This window comes from Telopea speciosissima, chromosome 4 (genome assembly GCF_018873765.1).
Source record: "Telopea speciosissima isolate NSW1024214 ecotype Mountain lineage chromosome 4, Tspe_v1, whole genome shotgun sequence".
Classification (NCBI taxonomy): Eukaryota; Viridiplantae; Streptophyta; class Magnoliopsida; order Proteales; family Proteaceae; genus Telopea; species Telopea speciosissima.
The window spans coordinates 37479318-37501605 of NC_057919.1; the positions used below are offsets into that span (position 1 = coordinate 37479318).

At 39.2% G+C, this 22288-nt stretch overlaps 1 protein-coding gene and 1 long non-coding RNA gene across 5 annotated transcripts in view; both read left to right on the forward strand.

The window, feature by feature from the left end:
• Positions 1-22288, forward strand: part of LOC122660226 (dihydroorotate dehydrogenase (quinone), mitochondrial) — an 82452-nt gene that overhangs the window by 16174 nt on the left and 43990 nt on the right. The gene's annotated exons all lie outside the window — the stretch shown is intronic.
• On the forward strand, positions 1232-21210 carry LOC122660227. The gene is made up of 3 exons (XR_006332650.1): positions 1232-1500; positions 5011-5015; positions 21200-21210. It is a non-coding gene; the product is annotated as an uncharacterized LOC122660227 (long non-coding RNA).

Consider the following 22288-nt stretch of genomic DNA (forward strand, 5'->3'; position numbering starts at 1 on the left):
GACCTTCTTTAACTTTTTCAGACATTGCTGTGAAATGAAACATGTGCCTCATGCATTTACTCTCTGGTTTGGCTTTCTTCTTGTGTTGTACGGTTCGGATGGGGTGGGTAGGGGGCTGATGTAGTAGCAAACAACTTCTGGCCTGTGTTATTTCTGTGACATTTAAGCATGTTTGGAGAGAGGTGAACCAGCCAGCAGATCATATTGCTTCTCTCTTTTCTGGAGAGGAGGAAATGGTTATTTCGCCTAGCGATTTCTTGTCTAATTTGACTATTCTTGTTCAAAATGATGCTAATCAATGTATTTATTTAAAAATTTTAATTCTTTAGCAAAAAAATTCAAAAATTTTAATTTTATTTTCATTAATGAAATTTCAATATTACCTAAACTTCTGCCATGCAGGTTAATGTGCCCATGAATTCACTGTTCTGCAACCAATGCTCACCTCAACTTTGACTTCTTAAGCCAATAATGATTCAGTCTATAACTTCTATATCATAACACTTCAAGATTCAATGAAAGTTGAAAGAAATGTGGTGGAGGTGTTGGCAAATACCATAATTTATAGGGAAATTTACGAAACACCCCCTGAAAATGGGCAGATACTCAGATCACCCCCTCATATTTGAAAATACTCAGATCACCCCCTGCATTAGAGCCTTATACTCAAATTAGACTCTACCATTAGTTAACTGATGAAGTCAGCTAGTTAAATTTTTTGAAAATCCTAAACTACCCTTGAGACGAGTATAATTACTATTTTACCCTTAGATATGTCACCCAGTTAAATAAATTTAAATCCCTAAACTACCCTTTGATTAATGTGAAGTTACTTTTTACCCTTGGATCTAAAATCCCCAATTTTTTTAAGTTTATAAGGATGAGGGGAATCAGAGGGGAATATTCCCTCGTCTTCCCCAAATCAACGGTGAGACAAATGAAACCCTTAGGGTTCTCCCTTAAGGAAATGACGTGAATGGCGGCCAAAACACCGTGATGGTGGCCCAATAATCCCCGCGAAGGGTGTGATAGGCCAGCGACCAATCGTAGGGCGTCAGACGCTGTGAATTTCCGGTGATCCTTGCAACTCACGATTAGCTTTCCCTGTTTCTCCCACCACAAAACCCCAAGACAAAAACCAAATAGAAAAGTACCAGTCTTCATTAAAATGGGCAAAGAGACTATCGTCTCGCAATCTCTTCTTTTGTTCCCCTTTTTTTTTGTTTTTTTGTTTGCTAGTTTGGATTGTCGAAGAACAAAGACTGATTGTTCTGTTCTCTCTAGCTCTTCAAAATCTCTGTTGAATCTCTAAAGCCATTGCTGACCTTGAAGTTTTCACCTTGATAACTGATTTTGCTGTTGTATTGGTGCCATTTGTGAACCTGGGAAGGATTTGAATTCAAAACCCTAGGTTTAAATGCCGTCTTAAATGGAAGATTTTGTTTGTACACATGTAGATTTCTGGTGAATGGGTAATACTCTGTAATGGCAGAAACGGAAGTGATTGGAGAGCACTGATTTCAAGCCCGAAAGGGCTTTTCTCGGCTTTTCTCTCTGAAGGGTTTGCTTCGAGGTCTCTGTCCCAGATTATTAATGGGTTTGATGCTAATGCTACTGCAACAGCCCATGCCGATGGTGAGAAAGCTAGAGATCCAATATGATGATCTAAACCCTTCTATCTATCGTCTTCCTCACAGCACTCTCCCTGTGTGTGCTCCAAGCTTGGGGAATCCAGTGCTATTCCAGAAAGGAAGGTCGAACTTGAGAGTGATTGAGATTTTGAAGTTCGATAATCGACGGTTTCTCTCCGAAAAACTGACTATTGCTCTAGTCATTCAAACTCAGAGACGACATTTCTATGATTTCCGACAAAGTTGTTGGAATTCCTCAAACCATCTACAATGGTTCCATTCTCGAATTTCGATCTGAGATCCACTTTTTGCAAGGATTGAAGCTGCTATGTTTGGATACACAGATTGAGGCTAGGGTTCGAAGAAACACAAGATGAGAAGAAAAGGAAAGGGTAGTATTGTAAATTTAATTCTAATGATTTAGTATAAGAGTAAAATAATCATTTTACACCAATAACTAACAGCAGACTAACAACGTTAGTGTAGAGGGGGTGATCTGAGTATTTTCAACTATGAGGGGGTGATCTGAGTATCGGCCCATTTTCAAGGGGTGTTTCGTAAATTTCCCAAATTTATAAGATGATTGGAAAAGATTTAGCCAACCAAACAACTAAACAATCTACCATATACTTCTAAATGGCATATGATGCAGTTAAGATTGTCCAATTGGGCCAATCGGACCTTGAAAGACTTATTTTAGGCGATGTCTGGGTTCTATGGAGCTTGATGTAGGACAAAACATGAAGAAAAGAGGCCAAAACACTGTTCACGTAAACAGTGCCACGTCCCCTTATTTTGCCTTGGTGGAATATTATTAGGAGATCTTGTGGGGCCCAAGACCAGACCATGTGAAGACTTTTTAGCACGGTCAATTTTGTGTATGTGTGGGGATTTAGAAGTTTAGTTTAGTTTCTAATTTTAGATTTAGAAAGTAGGCTTAAGTTTCTGTTTTATAGTTTCTAATTTTGTTCCTTGCATGTTGGCTGAACTATAAAGCCTAGTTTCTATTTCATTAGATTTATATTTTTAGTAGTTTCTATTTTCTTTTAACTTGAGGTGCAAGCATAGCCCTCTATTAATTGTAAGGCTGTTGTAACCATTCCCGACGATTTTAAGAAGATGAATGAATATGAGTTTGCCTTGAGTGCAACTGAGTTTTTTATCCTTGTGTGGATGAAGGGTTGAGAAACCTGGCTGAGATAGCCAAAGCATCTTTATCCTTCCCTTCTCTTATCTTATTCCTTCCTCCTGCCTTACTCGGGCTCTGTTGGTGACTGCTGCTGTGAGTCTTCAACTGCTCTTCTGCTACACTTGTGTCAACATTTTTCCATTGCTGTTGCATCTGTGAAGGAACAGAGATCAACCCAAATCACTGCTGGAGTTACTGCTGCTGAACTGAGACCAGGAAATCTATCCCCACACCTGCGGTTGCACCTCTTCCTAGTTCTCTGCTGCTGCAAGCTTTGGATCTTCATATCTCAGCAACTATTGATCCGACTTGGCTGAGTTTGGCTGAGTTTTGGAGGGCTAAACCCTGCCAAGGAACCTTACATTCGATTCCAGTTTGAGCTCCTTCTGCTGGCTGATTTGTTCGTAGCTCCTACCTTCTAAATTTGGAGTTAACTTTCAAAATTGGTAATCTTCTTCTACCTTTGTTTCTGACCATTGGAATCAGCTCCTATTTGGAGGCTTACTCCATCCGACCCAAAGAACCAAAACTTGGAACTCGACCCCAACTTGATCCTGGGAAAAACCGAGTTGTCTCGAGATATCTCGAGATCTCGGTCAAGTTGGTGCATTTTTTTTTTCAACTCGAAACCTGGTTTCAGTGGGTTTTAGACCTAGTTTGAGTTTGAAACTTGACTTAGGCCATTTAAACATAATGGCACTATCATATTTTGCAAAAACAAAGTCCAAATAGGAGTTTCACTTTGGACCCTAGGTTGGTAGGACGTACTAAAATACCCTATTCTACACATAATTTAGTAATAGAAAGCAATCAAAACATTCAATTAATGTAAAACAACTTAAGTAAGCCCTAAAAATGTTAAAGTGTACAATATTACAATACATCAATCTGGAAGGTAGAAATAGACAACTATCATCTCATAAAATGTGATTGAATCACGCATTCAGTCCCCACTAGTGCCACATAGTCTTCCCATGTCATAGTGTTGCTGTATTGTTGCACATAGTTTGCCACAACAGTCAGATAAGAGTTGTCATCAACATATGCCAAGTCCCCTATCCTATGGTATAGGAGAGGCGGTTGCCATGAGGCGTGAGATCCACTACTACTGTCATATTGAGGCATGTTTGGGTGTGGCTGGTTTGGGACTGGGAATATGGGCCCGAAACCAGACCTAGTGCTTTGATTGTCGAACTCAAGTGTTGACTGCCTAAACTGACCATAACCACTATATTCGGAACCGGTGCTTTCCTAGCGATAATTATAGTCATGATGAGGCTAAGATGAATGCTACGACTAACGCTCACTAGTAGTATCTATACTTATGCTTCTGAAACTTGCAAGCATGGTCTGCATACTCATGTCATCATCCTGAGCCTGTGAATGTTTGCGACCCTTCTTTCTCTTGTACGTAGTGGGGGCACAATGGTCTCGATCCTGTGTGGCATGTATAACCTGAGACTCACCTGTGTAACGCACAGGTCCCGCTTGCATTCATAGTTCGAGAACTCGCGAGATCTCGCCGAGTTTCTCGATTTTTTGAAATCCCGAGGCGAGATGGGGGTCAAGTCACAAAAGTACAATATCTCTCCGAGATCTCGGTTTGACATAGGAAAATGCCCATCTAGGTCCTTTATATGAGTGCCAGATCTCGAGATCTTGCTGGGAAATCTTAGTATACAGACACCTATCTATGCCAGGAACCAAGATAGACAAGACAAACACTTATTTATGCCTAATATCATTTAAGTAAATGTTTTTGTATTTGTATTTCATTTACTTAAGATATTTTTCATAAATAAGCAAATACCCCCCTATTTGAATCCAATAAAAATAGTTAAAAAATCAAATTCCAAAAGGAAAAAAAGTCAACCCCCCAGTTCAAGAACAAAAACTGGATTTTCGGCGATAGGTGCAATTTTCAACTTTCTAATGCTTGATACCATCTTTGTCACACCTCGGAACCCCCCCTAGGAGGATCCAAAGGCTGACCTGAATACCCGAGGTACTCGAACACCTCCAGGATCCAGACGCAATAAGTACAAGTCACAAGTAACCAAAAGATTAAAATGTTTACAAACTTACTTAGTCAGAGTGCGCACAAGTTGTACTATTTACATAAAGTTCCAGTCCTCTAGTCTACTTACTATTCCCTACATTCGGTTACTTTCTATGTACATTTCCCAAAAGGAAAAGTAACCTATCTAGTATTTACAATGGATTTTCATCCATCAAAAGAATGTAAAGGAAAGAACAAAAATGTAAAACAGAAAGGTCCGTCTACATCGCTAGTCTCTATTCCTCAGACCCACTCGGATTGTCCAGGTAATAAGGGTTACACCCCTCTCCGTCCATATCAGCATCTGTACCTCCAGCATAATCCTCCGGCTCGAAATCACCCTCCACGCCATCGAAATATTTTCACCTGTAGGATCATCAAAAAGAGTAAAGTTCCACAGGGGTGAGCTCCACTGAGCCCAACAAGTAAAGATAGACCACACACATGGAAGTATAAATCCTAAATGCATGGATTAATTTTAAACCTAATTTACATTTAACAAGCAATGCTTAAGTCACTAGGTCAATGCCAAGCCAACAACTCGGGTAACAATCTCAGTTCCTTCCCATTTCCCTGAGATGTACCTCAATTGTTGTATGGGGCCCACATCGGTCGTTGGTAAGGTATACCTTCCCATGGGTAGATCCCGATAATCATAGCCTGGACCCCACCCCGGCATGTACTCCTCGGGACAAGGGGCTATGATCATCAACACCTGAACCCCTGTTGGTAAGGGTTGTAGCATTAAGGAATTTACATCCCTAGCCATGTGCATCTAAATGGCATCGTACAAGGTGTACAGTGCTCCCGCATCCCATACTACAGCGCACCATACCTCTAGTTTCCAAGCCGACTACGACGTCTATTTTAACACAATTATTCACAAAGCATATTTCACAGTACATTATTCATGTTCATAAATCACAGATAACGGAACAATAGTTGTCATATGTAAAACTGGAATTGAAATATGCAAATAAATATTTACAATTGTAGCCAAGAATGAAATCAAACATTCCTAAAACAATCAAAGCCTATCCCACTTACCTTGTTATGATCGAGATAGTGATGTTGGGTTTTGTTCGGTGTCGGTGGTCGACGCGACTTGACGAGCGAATGGTAAGGTCCTACGAATGTTTAACCATATCCGGTGTTAAAAGGCGTCAAAAACCCGTGTGGAGTCCTAGGGTTACCCCGTGGTACAATTGGACAGGGTCTAGGGCGTATTCATAAGTGAAACAGCATCTCAGGTTGATGAGGCAGTCAACCGGGACATCAACCTGAGATGGCAGTGTTTTAAAAACTGAAACAGTTATTCTCTGGTTGATGAACCAGTCAACTGGGACACCAACCTGAGATGGCAGTGTTCTAAAAACTGAAGTTGCATTCTCTGGTTGATGATCTAGTCGACTAGGACATCGACCAGAGATGCAACAGCAGCATAGTAGGGCTGAAAACTCAGGGTTTTGATGGGGTTTTTGGCTGACCTTCATCCAATTAGTCAGGGGATGATGTTCACATGACCATCACCATGAGATGGACCTATATTATGATCCAATTTTTACAAGAAATTGAGGGTTTTGATGATGGGTACAGCCATGACTGAAATTCTTTGTTTTAAATTTGTAAACCAATCACATATGGCTGAAATAAGAATCCATTGCTTCAGTTTCAGCAGTAGATATGTAAATTGGATAGTAACTAGGTTAATATAGGGCTAGGGTTTGAGATTTGAACATACTTGAGATAATTGTTTTAATTTCTGAAATTTCTAAACCAATTAGCTAAAGAAAAACAGTAGAGAAACCAAACTCATGGTTTAATTTGTGAAACCGATTTGGTATAATTAAAAAAAAAGAGTTAGGAAAGTAGGAACTCATCTAGCTTGAAGTCTACAAGAAAAAGGAATGAATCCAGAAATGGATTCATCAATTTAACTCAAAAATTGATGGTTCTTCCTTTGATTTCAGCAAGAAATTGGACATGAGAAGATAATCTAGAGTGATTAGAGGTGATGAAGGTAAAGATCTTACCTAAGGATGGGGATTGGATCAAAGTAGCAGCCCCTTAATCGGCTTTCCTTCTTCTTCTTCTTCTTCTCCTCTTCTTTTCCTTTCTTTTCATTAATAGAGTCTTAGGTATAAGTCGAATAGAGTCTTAGAGATTAGTTTGTATATCTCTAATAAAATATTTAATGTATTGGTTAGTCGGTTAGATTAGAAGATAAGTGAATAGAGTCTTAGTTTGTATATCTCTAATAAAATATTTAATGTATTGGTTAGTCGGTTAGATTAGAAGATAAGTGAAATGAATTTTTGAGATTTGTTTGTATTCATTTATTTAATTAATCCTTTAGTTAGGCGGCTAATGGGTTAGATAAGGAGTGAGTTGTTTAAACTTTTGTTTTATATACCTCACGAATCAACTATTTGAAATGTTTTGTTTTTAATGGTTAGTTTGTAATAATCCCTAATTAAACCGACACTTACATTGGTGGACTGATTAGTGGGCCCCACGTATCTAAATGTTGGGGGAATACTTTCCAATTAAATATTTGGGAAGCGACGGCAAGATCCCCGACTCAAAACACTGGGTCCCGCACCACTAGGAGCAAAAATCCGTGGTAGCAGAAATCTCTGGTCAATGCAGCGATTGATCAGCACACCAACCTGTGATTTCTATCTTTGTTTTCTTTGTGTCGGAACATCTAAAAGTCAATTCGTTCCGCAAGCGAACCCACACGGACATATTTATAATACTAGAAACACCTAATACGCAGTTAGGATCTCTTACCACGAGTTGTACGTCTGTGTGTGGATCCCATAACCGAACGGGGGAGGTATCTGTCGTTTTATCGGCAGACGTCGAGTTGCCGCAAGAATTCCATCTTCCTCTTTTATCTGCTCGAAAACCCAGCCGACATTCCACAATGAACATGGTGCTATGACCTCGGGTTCCGGACCAACATTTGGGTTCGGGTTAGGGTTTGGGTAAAAAATATGCCAAGCTGATATCATCTTTGTCATACCCCGAAACCCCCCTTGGGAGGATTCGATGGTTGACCCGAATACCTGATGTATTCGGAGACCACCAGGATCCAGATGTAGTAAGTATACGTCACAAGCACAACACAATTTCAAGATAATACGTGTTACATTGATCAGAGTGCAGGGAAAGTAAAGTGCTATAAGTTTTATATATATTATTTACATTGAAAGTTCCAACAGTTCGATATTCCCAAGTTCACGACCATCGAGCCAACACACAACTACTAAACAAGAGAAAATAAAAAGGTAACGCCACGTCATCAGTCCCTGTTCACCAAGTAATCTTTTCTGCCACAAACGTATTCACCTGCAGGATCATCTAAAAAGAGGAAATTCCACAGGGGTGAGCTCCACTGAGCCCAGCAAGTAAAGGATAGATCACACACTCACAAGCATGCATCCTAAATGCATGGGTTCAATTTTAATATTAAATCCACCTAACAAACAAATGCCTAAGTCGGGTCTGTGTTACGACAACAGCTCGGGAGACGTTCTCGGTTCCTTCCTAACCGCCCCGAGACATAACCTCAATTGTTGTATGGAGCCCACAGTGGTCGTTGGTACTATATACCTTCCCGTGGGTAGACCCCGATAATCATAGCCAGGACCCCATCCCGGCGTCCTTCACACTCCTCAGTGACAGGGAGCTATGATCACCCAACATTTGAACCCCTGTTGGTAAGGGTTGTAGCACTAAGGAATGACATTCCTTGCTATATGCACTAAATGGCATAGTACGAGGTATACAGTGCTCCCGCATCCCATACTACAGCACACCCTACCTCTCTTTTCCAAGTCGACTACGGCATCTAATCTATCCCAAGAATTCATTTTTGCATATTATTCCCCATTGCAATATTCACATTCATAAGTCATAAACGATGAATTCAAATAATATCATAAATAAGATAGGAATGTAAATATACAAATGATTCCTAGCTAATATATCTAAGAATACGACAAACATTCTTAAAAAAACAATCAAAGCCTACCCCCACTTACCTTGTTATGATTGCGATGGTGATGTCGGGTTATATTCCGTGTCGGTGGTCGGCGCGATTTGACGAACGAACGGTAAAGTCCTACGAATGTTTAATTACACACAGTGTTAGGAAGTGTCAAAAACTTATGTGGAGTCCTAGGGTTACCTTGTGGTAAGGTTAGGTAAGGTCTAGGATGTGTTCACGAGTGAAACAGCATCTCAGGTTGATGTGGCAGTCAACCTGGACATCAACCTAAGATGGCAGTGTTCTAAAAACTGAAACAGTTAATCTCTGGTTGATGAACTAGTCAACTGGGACACCAACCTGAGATGGCAGTAGCAAAAGGGACTGAGACAGCATTCTCTGGTTGATGATGCAGTCAACCAGGACATTCACCAGAGATGCAACAACAGCATATAGTAGGGCTGAAAACTCAGGATTTTGATGGGGTTTTTGGCTGAACTTCATCCAATTAGTCAGGGGATGATATTCACATGACCATCACCATGAGATGGACCTATATTATGATCCAATTTTTATAAGAAATTGCTGGTTTTGAAGATGGGTACAACCATGACTGAAATTCTTTGTTTTAAATTTGTAAAACAGTCACATATGGCTGAAACAAGAATCCATTGCTTCAGTTTCAGCAGTAGATATGTAAATTGGATAGTAACTAGGTTAATATAGGGCTAGGGTTTGAGATTTGAACATACATGAGATAATTGTTTTAATTTCTGAAATTTCTAAACCTATTAGCTAAAGAAAAACAGAAGAGAAACCAACTAATGGTTTAATTTATGAAACTGATTTGGTATAATTAAAACAAAGAGAGTTAGGAATTTAGGAACTCATCTAGCTTGAAGTCTACAAGAAAAAGGAATGAATCCATTTCTGGATTCATCAATTTAACTCAAAAATTGATGGTTCTTCCTTTAATTTCAGCAAGATATTGGACATGAGAAGATAATCTAGAGTTATTAGAGGTGATGAAGGTAAGGATCTTACCTAAGGATGGGGATTAGATCAAAGTAGCAGCCCCTCAATCGGCTTTCCTTCTTCTTCTTCTTCTTCTTCTCTTCTTTTCCTTTCTCTTCTTTTCCTTTCTTTTCCTTTCTTTTCAGTCGGATAAGTGAATAGAGTCTTAGAGATTAGCTTGTATATCTCTAATTAATTATTTAATGTATTGGTTAGTCGGTTAGATTAGAAGATAAGTGAATAGAGTCTTAGAGATTAGTTTGTATATCTCTAATTAGATATTTAATGTATTGGTTAGTCGGTTAGATTAGAAGATAAGTAAAACGATTTTTTTTAGATTTGTTTGTATTCATTTATTTAATTAATCCTTTAGTTAGGCGGCTAATGGGTTAGATAAGGATTGAGTTGTTTAAACTTTTGTTTTATATACCCCATTAATCAACTATTTGAATTGTTTTGTTTTTAATGGGTTAGTTTGTAATAATCCCTAATCAAATCGACACTTACATTGGTGGACTGATTAGTGGGCCCCGCGTATCCAAATGTTGGAGGAATACTTTTCAATTAAATATTTGGGACGCGACGGCGAGATCCCCGACTCAAAACACTGGGTCCCGCACCACTAGGAGCAAAAATCCGTGGTAGCAGAAATCTCTGGTCGATGCAGCGATTGACCAGCGCACCAACCTGTGATTTCTATCTTTGTTTTCTTTGTGTCAGAACATCCAAAAGCCAATTCGTTCCTCAAGCGAACCCACACGGACATATTTATAATACTAAAAACACCTAATACGCGGTTAGGATCTCTTACCACGAGTTGTACATCTGTGTGTGGATCCCACAACTGCACGGGGGAGGTATTTGCCGTTTTGCCCCGCGCGGCGGGTTACTACCGGGATTCCTTCTTCATCTTCTACTTGTTCGAACATAAATCACTACTCCATAACGCACACGATGCCACGACTTGGGGTTCTGGATCTACATTCGGATTCGGGTTAGGGTTTGGGTCAATTTTTTTCCAGGCCGTAACATTCTCCCCACCTTACAAAACTTTCGTCCTCGAAATTTGGCTTGTCTGGGGGGTCTAAGGGAAAATGAACTCAATCATATATATCAAGGAAATACACTATCTCTGCGTATTTCGCCAAATAATCTATACTTCAATGGCTTTGGTTTGTGTGACATAATTTTGCGTCACCTTGATTACATGACTTCTCCTATGAAGACGGTCACTTCAGGTTCTTCAATTTCCAACTCAACTTTAGAATGAATAGGGTATTGATGGGATCATTACTGTTCACTCTCAATGACGAAGGGGACATTCGGTGACCCATTACTCCACTCATACCTATGAGCAGGGTTTCGTAAAAAGTTCTTTGGTTTTGGTTCTTTTCCGTTCTCATCTGTTCTTGGCTGTCAGGGTTCAATTGTTTTGCAATTAGGTCCATAAATATCTATAACTTGTTAGTTATCCTTCTAAGTTTATTATTCCGCTCACAACATTGCTATGGACTTAAGGATATTGATTGATCTTAAGGTGAAATTTTTTTTTTTTTTTTTGGTCACCCCCTTGGCGAGGACGATACATGGAGTACCGGCAATCTATGTCTCAGATGCAAAGAAATAAAAGATAATAAAATGAAAACTAGATTGTCTAGATCCTGGTCCATGAAGATCTACTGGATCAAAGCCCATTGAGGGTTTAATCTGGTAGGGGTAAGATGGGAAACAACCCAAAAAAAACAATTTCTAAAATCAAAAGGGGAAGGGTAAAATAGGAAAGAAAAAAAAATTTAAAAAGGAGGCACCTGAGGTTTCCATTTAAGGCTAAAATGGGAAAAACAAAAAGTTAACTAAACCTGAAAGAGGGAAGGGGTAAAATAGTAAAAACACCTAAATTAAGAATGAGCTTCAAAAGAGAAAAGGAGAGAATTATGGAGGGGAAACAGCCGTCATTAAAAAAAAATTTCCCAAAAAGTAGAAAAGACAAACAGAGAAGGAAAGAAGAAAAAAAAAATGGACAAGAGTGGGGGAAAGTGAAGAGAGAACGAAAGAGACATTCTAGCCCGAATCTGAATGGCTCAACCGACCGGACATTGGTACTCTCCTTAGAAAAGGTCAACAACATTGTGAATGGCCTCTGTTAGTCTAAGGCTATTGAAGTGAAGTGACAACACATAGGCAAATTCAAGTTCCTACACAAAGAAGGACAAAGTAAGCTATGGGTAGGGATTGTTCATAGGCTATTTGGGTAGTCTGTAGGAAAAGTTACTGCAGCCAACCACAGAGAGAGAGGGAGGTGGGAAAGTATTTACTCTAGGTGAGGGGACTGGAGAGGGGTGGAGGAGTAGATGAGAAATGAAACGGAGAGAATGAGGAAGAAGGAGAGAACGTAAGTGCACTGGCATTTGGGTTTTATGTTTTCTTTGTTCCGTTCGTTGGAAAGGAGGTGTTTCAGTACATTGTGATGGGGCTGTACACAGCTTTGTGATCAATCATCGCAAGTGGTGAATCGAGTTCGAGGATTGAGTTACTCTAGAGCTGTTGCTGTCCCGTTCATTTTTTTTATTTCAGTTTATTTATTGGTTTGTAATAAATCCCTTCCCCACCTTAGTTCCCGGTTTGTAATATTTGCCCGTATCGGATTCGAGTTCACTGCCGATTGTGTCGAGGACAAAACGACGCACATGGGATGGGTTGGATTATAAAATTAAGTAAATGCTGATTGAGGCATGGTTGCACAAGTAGGAAATGAATAAAACCACACAACACAGTGCAAAAAAAAATACAGCAGCAAGAATCGCACAATGTAGTGAATAAAAGAGAAAAAAAAAAACACAGCAAGAACACAGGAAAAAAAAAAAACAGCAAGAGGTTTAGGACTTTTTGTGCCAAAAAAAACAACCCCATAAAGATCATGGCAAATGGGTAGAATAACAAGGGAATGCCGCAATAAGAAGAAATACACGAAGATTCACAGATTATATCAAGAAAGCAAAGAACCGAAGAACTGCAGAATCATTTCTCATCAAATAAAAGAAAATCTGAGGGAATTAATAGGGGGAATGAAGTTTACCTGAGGGTCTTCGTGCGATTGCTTGACGCAATCGGCAGTGAACCCGAATCCGATACGAGCAAATATTACAAACCGGGAACTAAGGTGGGGAAGAGATTTATTACAAACCAATAAACTGAAATAAATAAAAAAAAAATGAACGGGACAGCAGCAACTCTAGAGTATCTCAATCCTCGAACTCGATCCACCACTTGCCACGATTGATCACAAAGCTGTGTACACAATGCACTGAAACACCTTCTTTCCAACCACGGAACAAAGAAAACATAAAACCCAAATGCCAGTGCTCTTACGTTCTCTCCTCCTTCCTCACTCTCTCTGTTTCATTCTCATCTACTCCTCCACCCCTCCCTAGTCCCCTCACCTAAAGTAATTACTTTCCCACCTCCCTCTCTCTCTGTGGTTGGTTGCAGTAACTTTTCCTACAGACTACCCAAATAGCCTATGAACAATCCCTACCCATAGCTTACTTTGTCCTTCTTTGTGTAGGAACTTGAATTTGCCTATGTGTTGTCACTTCACTTCAATAGCCTTAGACTAACATCACTTCAATAGCCTTAGACTAACAGAGGCCATTCACAGTGTTGTTGACCTTTTCTAAGGAGAGTACCAATGTCAGGTCGGTTGAGCCATTCAGATTTGGGCTAGAATGTCTCTTTCGTTCTCTCTTCACATTCCCCCTCTTTTCTCCAATTTTTTTTTTTTTTTTTTTTTTCCTTCTCTTTTTGTATTTTCTACTTTTTGGGAAATTTTTTTTTAATGACGGCTGTTCCTGCTCCATAATTCTCTCCTTTTTCTCTTTTGAAACTCATTCTTAATTTAGGTGTTTTTACTATTTTACCCCTTCCCTCTTTTAGGTATAGTTATCTTTTTGTTTTTTTTTTCCCATTTTAGCCTGAAATGGAAACCTCAGGTGCCTCCTTTTTAAATGTTCTTTTTTCTTTCCTGTTTTACCCTTCCCCTTTTGATTTTAGAAATTGTTTTTTTTGTTGTTTCCCATCTTACCCCTACCGGATCAAACCCTCAATGGGCTTTGATCCAGTAGACCTTCATGGGCCAGGATCTAGACAATCTAGTTTTCATTTTATTATCTTTTATTTCTTTGTAACTAAGACAAAAATTGCTGGTACTCCATGTATTGTCATCGCCAGGGGGTGACAAAAAAAAATAAAAAATCAAGTGTCTACACCTTTGGTACAAGGAAGAACCATTTAATTTAAACTCTTAGTTTGAACCCACGTTAGGTGACTACGTGTCGAACGAAGAATTAACTTCATAAGAGTGATTGCAAAAAAAAAAAAGAAAAAAAATTACACCTTAAGATCAACCAATACCCTTAAGTCCATAGCAACGTTGTGAGCGGAATAATAAACTTAGAAGAATAATTAACAAGTTATAGATATTTATGGACCTAATTGCAAAACAATTGAACCCTGACAGCCAAGAACAGCCGAGATCAGAAAAGAACCGAAACCGACGAACTTTTTACAAAACCCTGCTCAACGATAGGTATGAGTGGAGTAATGGGTCACCGAATGTCCCCTCCGTCATTGGGAGTGAACAGTAGTGATCCCATCGATACCCTATTTATTCTAAAATTGAGTTGGGAATTGAAGAACCTGAAGTGACCGTCTTCATAGGAGAAGTCAGGTAATCAAGGTGACGCAAAATTATGTCACACAAACCAAAGCCATTGAAGTATAGATTATTTGGCGAAATACGCAGAGATACTGTATTTTCTTGATATATATGATCGAGTTTGTTTTCCCTTAGACCCCCAGACCTGCCAAATTTCGAGGATGAAATTTTTGTATGGTGGGGAGAATGTTACGGCTTGGAAAAAAAAAAAAATTGACCCGAACCCTAACCGAATCCTAATATAGATCCGAAACCCGAAGTCGTGGCATTGTGTGTATTATGGAGTATTGATTTATGTTTGAACAAGTAGAAGATAAAGAAGAAATCCCGGTGGTAACTCGCCGCGCGTCGGCAAAACGACAAATACCTCACCTGTGCGGTTGTGGGATCCACACACAGATGTACACCTCACGGTAAGGGATCCTAACCTCGGATTAGGTGTTATAGTATTAAAAATTTTGTCCATGTGGGTTTGCTTGCGGAACGTAATGACTTTTGGATGTTTCGATACGGAGAAAACAAAAACTGAATTTTCAGGTTGATGTACTAGTTGATTGCTGCATCAACCAGAGAATCGTACCATCGCGGATTTTTGCTCTAGTGGTGTGGGACCCAGTGTTTTGAGTCGGGGATCTCGCCGCCGCGTCCCAAAATTTTATTGGAAAGTATTCCCCCAACATTTGGATATGCGGGGCCCACTAATCAGTCCACTAATGTAAGTGTCGGTTTAATTAGGGATTATTACAAACTAACCCATTAAAAACAAAACATTTCAAATAGTTGATTAGTGGGGTATATAAAACAAAAGTTTAAACAACTCGCTCTTTATCTAACCCATTAACCGCCTAACTAAAGGATTAATTAAATAAATGAATACAAACAATTTTCAAAAATTCATTTCACTTATCTTCTAATCTAACCGACTAATCAATACATTAAATATTTAATTAGAGATATACAAACTAAGACTATTCACTTATCTTCTAATCTAACCGACTAACCAATACATTAAATATTTAATTAGAGATATACAAACTAATCTCTAAGACTCTATTCACTTATCCGACTGAAAAGAAAGGAAAAGAAGAGGAGAAGAAGAAGAAGAAGAAGGAAAGCCGATTGAGGGGCTGCTACCCATCCTTAGGTAAGATCTTTACCTTCATCACCTCTAATCACTCTAGATTATCTTCTCATGTCCAATTTATTGCTGAAATCAAAGGAAGAACCATCAATTTTTGAGTTAAATTGATTAATCAATTTTTGGATTCATTCCTTTTTCTTGTAGACTTCAAGCTAGATGAGTTCCTCCTTTTCTAACTCTTTTTTTTAATTATACCAAGTTAGTTTCATAAATTAAACCATGAGTTTGGTTTCTCTACTGTTTTTCCTTAGCTAATTGGTTTAGAAATTTCAGAAATTAAAACAATTATCTCAGGTATGTTCAAATCTCAAACCTTAGTCCTATATTAACCTAGTTGCTATCCAATTTACATATCTACTGCTGAAATTGAAGCAATGGATTCTTATTTCAGCCATATATGACTGTTTTACAAATTTTTCAGCCATGGCTGTACCAATCTTCAAAACCCTCAATTTCTTATGAAAATTAGATCATAATATAGGTCCATCTCATGGTAGTGGTCATGTGAACATCATCCCCTGACTAATTGGATGAAGTTCAGCCAGAAACCCCATCAAAACACAGAGTTTTCAGCCATACTGTGCTGCTATTGCATCTCTGGTCGATGTCTTAGTCGACTGGGTCATCAACCAAAGAATGCAACTTCAGTTTTTAAAACACTGCCATCTCAGGTTGATGTCCCGGTTGACTGCCTCATCAACCTGAGATGCTGTTTCACTTGTGAACACGCTTTAGACCTTGTCCAACTGTACCACGGGGTAACCCTTGGACTCCACACGGTTTTTGACGCTTTTTAACCCCGGATATGGTTAAACATTCGTAGGACCTTACCATTCGCTCGTCAAGTCTCGTCGATCACCGATACCGAACAAAACCCAACATCACTATCTCGATCGTAACAAGGTAAGTGGGATAGGCTTTGATTGTTTTAGAAATGTTTGATTTCATTTATATATACAATTGTCAATATTTATTTGCATATTTCAATTCCAGTTTTACATGTGATAATTATTGTTCTGTTATTTGTAATTTATGAACATGAACAATGTACTGTGAAATATGCTTTGTGAGTATTTGTGTTAGAATAGACGCCGTAGTCGGCTTGGAAACGAGTGATATGGTGTGCTGTAGTATGGGATGCGGGAGCACTGTACACCTCGTACGATGCCATTTAGATACACATGGCTAGGGATGTAAATTCCTTAATACTACAACCCTTAGCAACAGGGGTTCAGGTGTTGTTGATCATAGCCCCTTATCCCGAGGAGTACATGCCTGGGTAGGGTCCAGGCTATGATTATCAGGGGTCTACCCTTGGGAAGGTATACCGTACCAACGATCGATGTGGGCCCCATGCAACAATTGAGGTACATCTCAGGGAAATGGGAAAGAACTGAGATCGTTGGCCGAGTTGTTCGCGTGGCATTGACCTAGTGACTTAGGCATTGCTTGTTAAATAAAATTAGGTCTAAAATTAATCCATGCATTTAGGATTTATGCTTCTATGTGTGTGGTCTATCTTTACTTGCTGGGCTCAGTGGAGTTCACCTCTGTGGAATTTCCTCTTTTCGATGATCCTGCAGGTGAATGCGTTTATGGCAGAAAGGATGGCTTGGAGAACAGGAACTGATGACGTGGCGTTGTCTTTTTATTTTCTTTTGTTTAATACTATCCTTTTTGGTGGATGAATTTCCACTGTTTATATTTTAGAATAGTTGTGTGTTGGCTCGATGGTCATGAACTTTGGAACATCGAGCTGTTGGAACTTTCAATGTAAATAATATGTATAAAACTTATAGCACTTTATTTTCCTTGCACTCTGATCAATGTAACACGTGTTATCTTGAAATTGTGTTGTGCTTATGACGTGTATTTATTGCATCTGAATCCTGGTGGTCTCCGAATACATCGGGTATTCGGGTCAGCCATCGAATCCTCCCAGGGGGTTTTCGGGGTGTGACAAAGATGCTCTCACAAAGCTTTCCAACAAGTCTAAGATTGCTTAAATCTGATATATATTGAAGGAGTTATGTACCGGTCAAACTTAATTCGGTGTGCGCGAATGTTGTCAAAATCGCTCTGAATGAAAATAGTCTTTTACCGCACTTTTGGTTTTTAGCAATGTTTTATCATAATATGATTTATGAAATTTTTAGATTTGAGAAAAACCCCAGCATTAGAAAGTTGAAAATTGCACCTACCGCCGAAAATCCAGTTTTTGTTCTTGAACTAGGGTGTTGATTTTTTTTTCTTTTGGAATTTGATTTTTTAACTATTTTTATTGGATTCAAATAGGGGGTATTTGCTTATTTATGAATAATATCTTAAGTAAATGTTTTTCTAAGTAAATGTTTTTTTTTAAAAAACATTTACTTAAATGATATTAGGCATAAATAAGTGTGTTTGTCCTGTGTCTGTCCTGGTTTCTAGCATAAGTAAGTGTCTGCCCTGCTTTCCCACTAGGTGAAACTCCTATTTGGACTTTGTTTTTGCAAAATCTGATAGTGTCATTGTGTTTAAATGGCCTAAAATAGTCTGAATACCAAGTTTGAGACCCAAACTAGGTCTAAAACCCACCGAGATGAGGCTTCGAGTCAAGAAAAAAAAAAGTGCACCAACTCGGCGAGATCTCGACTCGACTCGGTTTTTCAAGGGTCTGAGTTGGCACCGAGACCCGAGTTTTCTAACCTTGCTTGCATTCCCACCTCATACTGGTACTGTTCGTGCATCACGTCATGACGATCATCATAATAACCACCACTTCGCATGCCACCACCACCACCAGTAGGATCACCACCATCACCACCACCATCATCACAATGGTCATCATCATCAACACTTCCTGTTGCAGCCTTAAAAGGTCTCGGTGACTCTAGATACACACACCCCTCTTCCGACATATATTTCTCAACATCTGTACCGGCAGCGGATGCAATGGTGGGGTCAGGCCTACCCCTGGGCTGATCCATATCTAGTGCACCACGATCCCTCACCCACTGGAATAGGGGATCCTCATCATCATCAGAGTCCTCCTGGAAAATGTTTGCTAGCTCAATGGGTTCTCGATCATTGGTGTCCATTCCTTCACGTATATGCGTCATCCTTAGTCTCATATTGTAATGCACATATACCAGCTGCACTAGTCGTTTGTGACCCAATACGTTCCGCTTCTTCGAGTGTATCTATGAGAATGTACTCTAGTTGCGCTCGCATCCGGAGGATGAAAAAGTCAGTGAGTGCACTCTCACTGCTATCTTCCTCAGGTCGGGTGAACTTGTACCATTAAACACCCACCAGTTGGTTGTATTACAAATATAGAATATTAGGAATATGTATATCTTAAAGAGATAAAATTATAATTCATAAATGTAATGCTGCCTATCAGGGTCTTACTTTTGTTTACCCTCCACTACAATTTTTCGACCGAAACTTCCTGTGGCCTCTCTGAAGTATTGGATCTGTTTTCATTTCAAATTTCAAACATTGTTAGAGGCATTAGTATTTACTATTTAGTAATTACATTCCTTTACTTACTATTAAAGTACCAAGTCCCATACTCTCACTTCATCATTGTACTCAACCTGAGTTGATGCATTGGGCTCCAATTTCTCAATAACATTTTGAACTGCCTCTAGCAATTCTGTGTTTAGCCCAAGATCATGGGAGTACTAATACTTTGGATTCAGATAGTATACTGGTAAAGTAAAGTGGAAATCACAAATATAACTTGTTAGTGACTTATTGCTTTTGAGTTTTGATTATGTAAATGGAAAAACTCATGTCAAGTGTAAAGTATGTTGAAGTGTTGAACTCACCAGCTTTATGCAATGGATGACTCATGTGCTTCTCCCATCGATCATCAATGATGTTAGTGTATGACCTTGCACTCCAGGGTATCGCAACTCTGACCGTTTCCTTTATCTTCTGAAGGGTAGCATAAATGTGGGGGCAAGGTAGGCTTTCTCTCTATATCAACCATCTTTAGTACTGCCACCACTGGCTCTAATATGACAACAACTTTATTCAAGTCCTTCCAGAATTGGTCACTTGCAATGGTCTCTTGTGCTGCCCTCCCTTCTTCTGAATTAGACCCCTACCAACCAAACCACTGTTCACTTGCAAACATAGACCTTAGACCTACCACCTTCGTCTGAAAGCTCTTCAATGCAATGTAATTGGTGGCAAATCGAGTAACACCAGGCCTCACTAAATCGCCATTGCATTTTTCCCTCAACATGGCTAAAGCATAACCATGATTATATACAAATGTGGTCACTTGTCTTGCCCTCCTGACCACACTTGCCACTAAAGTTTTCTTCCCCATGTCCTTCAGCATTAAATCAATGGAATGTGCTGCTCATGGAGTCCAAAAGAGGCAGATCCTCTTACACTTCTTCGTTCATCAGCTTCTCCCCAACCTTTTTAAAGTTAGAACTGTTATCCATCACAGTTTGGATAACGTTCTTTAGTCCTACAACATCCACCACTTCCTTCCTCCTGCCCTACTCGAGCTCTGTTGGTGACTGCTGCTGTGAGTCTTCAACTGCTCTGCTGCTACACTTGTGTTAACATTATGCCATTGCTGCTGCATCTGTGAAGGACCAGAGATCAACCCAAATCACTGCCGGAGTTACTGCTGCTGAACTGAGACCAGGAAATCTATCCCTACACCTGCGGTTGCACCTCTTCCTAGTTCTCTGCTGCTGCAACCTTTGGATCTTCATATCTCAGCAACTACTGATCCAACTTGGCTGAGTTTTGGAGGGCTAAACCCTGCCAAGGAACCTTACATTCGATCCCAGTTTGAGCTCCTTCTGCTGGCTGATTTGTTCTGTAGCTCCTACCTTCTATATTTGGAATTAACCTTCAAAATTGGTAGTCTTCTTCTACCTTTGCTTCTGACCATTGGAATCAGCTCCTATTTGGAGGCTTACTCCATCCTACGGTCCTACCATGGCCTACACTCGACCTGAATTTGATCATCATCACATGACTGAATATTGAGATTCTGTCCACTTTCTAATTCTGATTGGTGATATTTTGATGTTCTGCTGCAACCTATTATCGATCCTACTGTAGAGGGGTTCTTACTAGAACCCCTTCTACATTAGACCTTGGACTACTTATTTTTGGGTTTATTGATGTTATGAGCCTCTTTTATAAGTCCATATTTGAGGTCTTGATTCCGTACAAGGGATTTAGTATATAGATAATATTATGTGGGTCCTATGTGCTGTTAAGTAAGTTTAGTCTAGAAAGAGTCCTTAGTTAAGTATTTGGGTTAGATTTAGGATACTTAGTAATTAGATAGAGTTCTGTTTTGAGTCTATTTACATTATTCAGTGTAGTGATTAAGAGTCCTTTTATGAGTCAATATAGGAATTTTATGTCTTTATGTATGTAATACACGTCCCATCAATTGGAGATAATTTGATTAAAGAATATTAGATTAAAGAGTTTTGATGTTGTTGAGCAGTACATATGGGATTGGTATCCTAGACCTGTTTTCTTCTCTTCTCTTCTCTTTTGTCCTCTCTCCTCTTTGTTCCTCACAACTTCTTTACCTCATCCTTGCGATTCCTTTTCTTCCCTATCCTTGTGGCTCCATTGCTAGTAGTCTCGTTACCCGTTCTACATTAGACCTTGGACTACTTATTTTTGGGTTTATTGATGTTATGAGCCTCTTTTATAAGTCCATATTTGAGGTCTTAATTCTGTACAAGGGATTTAGTATATAGATTATATTATGTGAATCCTATTTGCTGTTAAGTAGTTTAGTCTAGAAAGAGTCTTTAGTTAAGTATTTGGGTTAGATTTAGGATACTTAGCAATTAGATAGAGTTCTGTTTTGAGTCTATTTACATTATTCAGTGTAGTGATTAAGAGTCCTTTTATGAGTCAATATAGGAATTTTAGGTCTTTATGTATGTAATACACGTCCCATCAATTGGAGATAATTTGATTCAAGAATATTAGATTAAAGAGTTTTGATGTTGTTGAGCAGTACATATGGGATTGGTATCCTAGACCTGTTTTCTTCTCTTCTCTTTTGTCCTCTCTCCTCTCTGTTCCTCACAACTTCTTCTTTCCCTTGACCTTGCGATTCCCTTTCTTCCCCATCCTTGTGGCTCCATTGCTAGTAGTCTCGTTCCTTCTATCTTAGAAGAAACCTATCACCAGCAGATCCTCTGATTGTCTGCATTATTTGGTATCAGAGCTTAGCTTAACCTGGATATTATCCACCTTTATTTTCAAGATTAGAGCTCTCTTTCCAAATACAGGAGCTGCTGTTTTATTCATAGATGAAGAGGGAAGTGAGAATGTCGTTTCACAGTCCGTAGTAGAGATGTTGTCTAAGACGGATGAGATTTTTACTGAATCCGACAATGATTCTTTCTTCGAATTTTCGGTTTTCTCCTACTTTGATGATGCTAGATGTCATGTATTTCGTTCTTCTAAACATGTCATCATAGTTGGTCAATTATGGATGGAAGAACAGAAGGCTATCCTTAATCGTGAAGGAAGCTCATGCACGTTAAGGCCCTC